Source organism: Eubalaena glacialis, chromosome 2 (assembly GCF_028564815.1).
Source record: "Eubalaena glacialis isolate mEubGla1 chromosome 2, mEubGla1.1.hap2.+ XY, whole genome shotgun sequence".
NCBI classification, from domain to species: domain Eukaryota; kingdom Metazoa; phylum Chordata; class Mammalia; order Artiodactyla; family Balaenidae; genus Eubalaena; species Eubalaena glacialis.
This window is the reverse complement of record NC_083717.1, coordinates 34,395,181-34,402,759: the sequence shown is the minus strand read 5'-3', so window position 1 is coordinate 34,402,759 and position 7,579 is coordinate 34,395,181. Positions and strand designations below refer to the sequence as shown.

Sequence of the window (7,579 nt, the reverse complement as noted above, 5' to 3'; positions counted from 1 at the left end):
AGTTAGACCAGTCTCCATTCCAACAATCCACACATGAGTGGGCCTCTTTCCCTGAATCCTTTTTAATACCTGGTATTCTTTTTTTTTTTTTTAACCCATTGCCAACGTAGTAGAAAAATATTATATTTCATTGTACTTTTAGTTTTCATTGCTTCTAGTTAAACACTTTGATGTGAGCTTTTCTAGTTCTTCCTCTGGAAGTTGTCTGCTCCGGAAGAGAATATATCATGGGCCGATCACACCAAGCATTTGTGAGCTTAGTAGATGTTACTGAAGAATTGCTGCAGTGAGGGCTCTAAACTGCCTTGATATTAGACAGTGTCCTGGCAGGTCACAGAAGCATTGCTCGTTTCTCCAAAGATATACAACTGGCCAACAAGCACATGCAGAGATGCTCAACATCACTAATCATTAGGGAAATACAAATCAAAACCTCAATGAAATATTCCTTCACACCCATTAGGATAGCCACTATAAACAGAACAAAACAAAATTAGAAAATCACAAGTGTTAGCGAGGCTGTGGAGAGATTGTACACTATTGGTGAGAATGTAAAATGATGTAAGCACCATGGAAAACAATATGGCATTTGTGAAAAAATTAAAAATAGAACTACGATCTGATCCAGCAATCCCACTTCTGGGTCTATAGCCAAAGGAATTGAAAGCAGGGTACTGAAGAGATATTTGTACACTCATATTGATTGCAGCATTATTCACAATAGCCAGAAAGTCCTGAGTGTCCATCAACTGATGAGGAGATAAACAAAATGTGGTATATCCATACAACAGAATATTATTCAGCCTTAAAAAAGGGATGAAATCCTGACTTGGATGAAACTTGAGGACATTATGCTAAAAGAAATAAGCCAGTCACAAAAAGACAAATACTATATGCCTCCTTTTGCGGGGGTGGGCCGTGCCACATGGCTTGCAGGATCTTAGTTCCCTGACCAGGGATCGAACCCAGGCCCCCTGCAGTGCAAGCACAGAGTCCTAACCACTGGACCGCCAGGGAAGTCCCTATACGCCTCCTCTTTAATGAAGTACGTAGTCAGATTCGTAGCGTAGAAAGTAGAATGGTGGTTGCTAGGGGCTGGGGGGACAGGGAGCCGTTGTTGAACAGAGGTAGAGTTTCCTTTTTGCAAGATGAAAAAGTTCTGGATATTGGTTGCACAACGGTGTGAATATACTCTGAACACTACTAAACTGTACACTTTAAAGTGGTTAAGATGGTAAATTTTACCACAACTTACAAAGAAAAAAAGAAGCATTACAAAAAAAAAAAAAAAAGAAGCATTACAAAGGAATTATGACTAGGGTTTTCCTTCCAACACAGATGTCAAAACATGATCCTTCTCTACTCAAAACCGTCCAATTTACTTCTCACCCGGAGCAAAATCTGGAGACGTGATGGGCAAGGGCCCACCTGCTGCCACTCCAACCACAGTCACTAGACATCTTGCTTGCTTGACTCTAGCCCCCTTTGGCGTCTTGCTGCTTCCTCAACACATTAAATATATTCCAGCCTGAGGCCCTTTGTGTTGATACTTGCTGTTTCTTCTGTCTGAAATGATGCCTCTTCAGCTATCTGCATGACCCCATCCCTGACTTTATTCAAGTCTCTGCTCAAAAATCACACACTCAGAGAGGTCTTTCCCATCTTTCCTATAAACATAGTCTCCATCACCATCACTCTCTAGCCCATCCCCTTACCCTGATTTATCTTCCTTTTATTTTTTTTCTTTTATTCGTTGTTTATTACCTATTGTCCCAATACCACTGGAGTGTAAATGCCAGTGGATCAGAAATATAGTCGTTTATGGGACCTTCCTTGTGATGCAGTGGTTAAGAATCCACCTGCCAATGCAGGGGACACGGGTCCGAGCCCTGGTCCGGGAAGATCCCACATGCCGTGGAGCCGCTAAGCCCGTGCGCCACAACTACTGAGCCCGCGTGCAGCAACTGGTGGAGCCCGCGCGCCTAGAGCCTGTGCTCCGCAACAAGAGAAGCCACCGCAATGAGAAGCCCGCATGCTCGCCGCAACTAGAGAAAGCCTGCGCGCAGCAACAAAGATCCAGTGCAGCCAAAAATAAATAAAAGAAATAATTTATTTTTAAAAAAAGACTCAAATGTTGCTGCCATTGGGATACTTTTTCTGCTCTCCCGCATCCTGAGTTCTCATGGAAGCTTGTAGAGAATTCTGTTGTAAAATCACAGCACTGTGTGTGTTTGCGCCCCTCTCTTCCCCCTCCTACCCACCTCCGACTGTGAGCTTTGTGGCACAGAGATGCATCTTACCCATCTCTCTGTCCCCAGCCTAGCACAATGAGAGACTGAGTAGATGCTCAATAGATGCATTAATGGATAAATAACATTTCTCCACTGAGATTTATACTGTACTCTCAAAGAGAAACTCCTGGCATGGGAAATAAATACATATGAGCGAAATGGTATTTACATACTCCATGAAATTCCTAGACAGCCAAGAGGAAGGGTTTTGTTTTGTTTTTATTGCCAATACCCTTAGCCAGAACCTGGATACCTCATGGTTTCAGTGGCAACATAATAAACACATTTGATATTTTTTTGTAATGCCATGAAATGTTCTTTCCAAAAGTATAGAAAGTACAGCAGTGTGGGAATGAACTGTATTTGAACTGCCACTAATGTATAAAGTAGATAACTAATGAGAACTTACTGTGTAGCACAGGGAACTCTACTTAGTGCTCTGTGGTGACCTAAATGGGAAGGAAATCCAAAAAGGAGGGAATATAGGTGTACATGTAGCTGATTCACATTGCTGTACAGAAGAAACTAACACAACATTGTAAAGCAACTATACTCCAATAAAAATTTTTTTTAAAAGTTTAAAAAAATAATGTTATATAATTGCTCTTAAGCTTGCATTAATAAAATAACACATTTTCTTGAAAAATAAATAAATAAACAAACTGCCACTAAATCAATTGTTCTTGGGCATTTTCCTTTACCTAGATCACCTCTTGTATAAAAAAAGAAGGGGTGGTGTATGTGTCATAAAAATGTGACTGCCTTTCCATGTCACCACTTCTTTACTCAGTACTGCCTCACACCTGGCCCACTTTATGCATTTACGATGCCCTCTTCCCCCGTAGGCGTCAGCGGCTGTCATCTCGGACTAAATCCAGTTTTCTGCATGGGGTGCTGAAGGAAGAGGCCTCTATTCGATATCTGAAGCAAAAAGCTGGATTCATCGTTTGCAAGGCAGTAAACACGGCAGACTGCGGATCTCCTGTAGAGTATTTGGGAAGTGTGGGGCTGGGGATTAGTAGACTCTTAACAGTAGGAGTATTCAGGCATTAAGTGACCTTTAGCAGAGGCAGCTTGGTCACTGGAGCAAGGCTGTTGCTGATTGGCTGGCCCTCAGAAGCACGTGTACTGACCAGAGGAAGCTGTCCTTGATGAATTGGGACAGACTGAAAACCTGTTCTCCTGGTTACTTGTTCCAGTGGCCAAAGAACAGTGAGTCTTTTCTTGAACGGGAGGATAGGAACGATTCTCGGTAGGATCCCTTTTTTATTTAAATGTCAAATAATCCAGCTCAGAGATTTTCAAACTTTAACATGAATCACATCAGATCACCCGGAGGGCTTGTTAGAGCAGACTATTGGGCCCCTCTCCTGCAGAGTTTCTGATTAGGTAGGTCTGGGATGGGAGCCAAGAATCTGCACTTCTAATGAGTTCCCAGGTGATGCAGATGCTCCTGGTCCAGGGACCACTCTTTGAGAACTACTGGTCCAGCATCCTAGGACTTGTAGTTAATTATTTGCTGTTAAGAAAATATTTAGGGAATTCCCTGATGATCCAGTGGTTAGGACTCCGTGCTTCCAATGCTGGGGGCCTGGGTTCAATCCCTGGTGGGGAACTAAGATCCCGCAAGCTGTGCAGCGTGGCCAGGAAAAAAAAAAAAAAAAAAAAAAAAAAATATATATATATATATATATTTAACACGATAAGTTACTGATGAGTCTAAGAATTCTGTAAATGATTTTGTAAAATAGTTATTAATCACAGCCACATCTATATACATTTGAAAAATAATGGTAAATATATAGGAGAAAGATAATACTCCTTCTAAAGTTCATGACTAGAAAATATGAATTCCAGGACATACTGTAGTAATTCTGTCCTGTCCCTCCCCTCCTCCTCCTTTCCCACCTTCCCCCTCATAATGTGTGACGCATCCTGTCCTGGGGAATCCTGGACCAGGTACTTCCCAAGGAACCTCCCAGGTTTGTGATTCTATGTTTGCGGCAGATCGTGGTTTAACACATGAACTTCTGGTCAAGGTATGAGCCATGTTAGTAAAGTGATGTAAATTGAAAATACAGGAGGCAAGGAAGTTTACAAGACAATTGGGAGAGGAAGAGAGAAGGGGGAGGAGGAGGAGGAGGGGAAGAAGAAGAAGGAGAGGGAGGGGAGGGGGAGGAGGAGGAGGAAGAAGAAGAAAGAGAGAGAGAGAGAGGCTGGCTGACTTTAGAAATTCTCCTTCATATCACCAAGGAAAACTGTCCCTCTTTATATCAGTGGAAGTGCTGGGTGATATCAGATTGTTGTGGTCCGTTGAAGATAAACCATGTTGCAGGCAGGACACACACTGTCCTCAGAAGGAAAGTTTGGCACGCCCCTGCGTTTCTACTGTGACAATCTGAGGTAGGGCCATTGCGTGTAAATGTATGGAAGAGAAATGGAAACACTTTGTGTTTCTGAAGAAAATTTTTACAAGGAAAATTCTGATTAAACAAAAAAACCCCAAGGGATACTAGGACACACAGAAGCCATGGCTCTGCGTGATACGGTGCCGGGAGTGAATGCTGCCATTTTCCCATATCTTCCCAAGAGGCTTTTACTAATGGGTTCATTGGAAAATTCTTTCAGTAGAGACCACAATGTTCTATTTCTACAGGTGGTAATAGCTAGTATTTTTATTGAGAGCTCAGTATGTTCTAGGCTCATACAATCCTCACCTGAGTATTATGAGGTAAGTACTAAGTCACCCTTATTTTACAGGTGAGGAAACTGAGGCACAGAGAGGTCACATTGCGTCCCTGTGACACACAGGGAGTAGCCAGTGGAGCTGAGATTCAAGCGCAGGCAGAGGGACTCCCCAGATGCATGTTGAACCGCTAGGTCATAATCCTCTCAAAAGCCTAAAGATTCGATCCCCTTAATCACTTTCTCGGCTTGTGTGTTGTTTCCTTTAGAACACATAATGATTTGATTTTTTCATTTGTTCACCTTAGTGTCTGTTTCTCCTCCTAGCATATAAGCTGCAAGAGGATAGGGGCTTTCTTCACTGCTGCATCCCCAGAACCAAGTGTTTGGGCTCATAAACATTTGTGGAAAGAAGGAGGGAGGGAGGGAGGGAGGAATTCTGAGTATCAGTCAGCTTGATAAATGAGGTCTGATGAAAAGAATGCCTGTTATATTCTTTTTCTATCGACCACTAATTATGCATCGAGCGGTCTTGCTTTTAAAGAAAAGCCCACCTGGGTCTTGCACTGAAAAGAACAGAGGTCATCTTTAAGGTGACAGCAGGCAGTGCAGAGACAAAGCACTGCCCAGCTACATCCATCTGCCCTTTATGTACATCTTCCCTTAGGTTGCACTGAGACCCAGAAGGTAGTGGCATGGCTCCGTATTGGAAGTCCCAAGCTTCCTTCTACTATGTCACCTGGGTCATCTCTGGTGCGTGGGATTAGTAAAGTAGGAAAGAGGAGGCAAAGAGGAGGTCTCTCATCTTTTTACTTTAAATATTCCTGTATTATTTGAATTTCACCACTCCCCCCCATAAGCATGTGTTATTTCTGAAATGAAACACAAGCAATAGACAATATAAAAAGAAGAATTTGTAAGGCAGGGATTGGCAAACTACAGCCCATGAGCCAAATCTGGCCCACCACCTGTTTTTTTTTTTTTTTTTTTAATTTAATTTTTTTTAACATCTTTATTGGAGTAGAATTGCTTTACAATGTTGTGTTAGTTTCTGCTGTACAACAAAGTGAATCAGCCATATGCGTACATATGTCCCCATATCTCCTCCCTCTTGCGTCTCCCTCCCACCCTCCTCATCCCACCCCTCTAGGTGGTCACAAAGCACCGAGCTGATCTCCCTGTGCTATGCTCTCCCTGTGCTATGCGGCTGCTCCGCCACCTGTTTTATAAATCAGGTTTTCTTGGAACACAAGCACATCCCTTCCTTTACATACTATCTATGGTTGCTTTAGTACAACAGTGGCAGAGTTTGAGTATGGAGACCATATGGTCCACAAAACCAAAAATATTTACTCTCTGACATTCTATAGAAAACATTTTCTGACCCTTGATCTAAAATAATTTATTTTAAATTCCTTATAGGTTTTTTTCCCCCCCATAGAAACGAGACCTAGTGAAACCAATTAACAGAACTGGGTTCTTTTTGCCTACTAGGAAGGTAACCACTGGCTATATCTTGTTAATTTATTCAACGGCTATGTTCTCTGCATATACAAAGAATATAAGATAATTGCTCAGCTAAAAAAACAAACCTTTCTTAGCATTTCTAGAAATACAAACATCTGTCGGGATATCTGCAAGACTCAGGAACAACTACGCTGACCACCGTACTTGACTTTCACTCAGAGCATCTGGTAACACTGGACATATTACACATTTATCTGATTATTGCCTGTTGCCCCACTGCCACCAGAATGTAAGTTTTACTACATTAGGGATATAGTAAGCATGATTTGTGTATAAGGAGCTTGATACTGAGGCAATCTAGATATTTGGTGTTATTGGAATTGATGGTGTTTATCGATTTCTTCCTGTGGTTTTGCAAAAAAGTTTAATGTATTTTGAGTCTACTTATTAAAGTAATAATGAAGCAAAAACCCATTAGGGTTTCCCCAAGTAAAACTGAGAATATCTGTTCCGCAAAACATGTCACGAAGAAAATAAAAAGGCGAGGAACAAACTGGGAGAATATATTTGCAGCACGTGAAAATAAAAGATTAGTTTGAATATCAAGAATATATAATCACCTGAAAAAGAGAGAACTCTATCAGAAAAGTGGGCCAGAGTCATGCACAGACATTTCACACGAAAGAACGTACAAAAGGCCCGTGTGTTTTTGAAAAGTTGCTCATTCCCATGCATAATCGGGGATGTAATATTTCACATACACTGTTTAGGCAAAAATTCACAAAGTCAGACGATGTCAAGTGTGAATGACTAGGGACTTCCCTGGAGGTCCAGTGGTTAAGACTCCACACTTCCACTGCAGGAGGCGCGGGTTCGATCCCTGGTTGGGGAACTAAGATCCTGCATGCCATGCGGCACAGCTGAAAAAAAAAAAGTGTGAGTGACTAGAACTTCTATCCAATGTTGATGGGAGGGAAATCAGTGTCTTACTTTGGAAATGACTTGGCATTACCGAGTGAAGCTGAACAGACAGATCCCCTACTCAAAATGGGGCCGTGCAAGCAGCATCGCTTGGGAGCCTCTTAGAAATGCAGAATTTGGGGCCCCATCCTGGACATACTGAGTCAAGATCTGCA

At 42.1% G+C, this 7,579-nt stretch overlaps 1 non-coding gene across 1 annotated transcript; it reads right to left on the bottom strand.

The window, feature by feature from the left end:
• Positions 1 to 944: 944 nt before the first annotated feature.
• On the bottom strand, positions 945 to 1,017 carry TRNAA-UGC (transfer RNA alanine (anticodon UGC)). The gene has a single exon. It is a non-coding gene; the product is annotated as a tRNA-Ala (tRNA).
• Between the last annotated feature and the right edge of the window lie 6,562 nt (positions 1,018 to 7,579).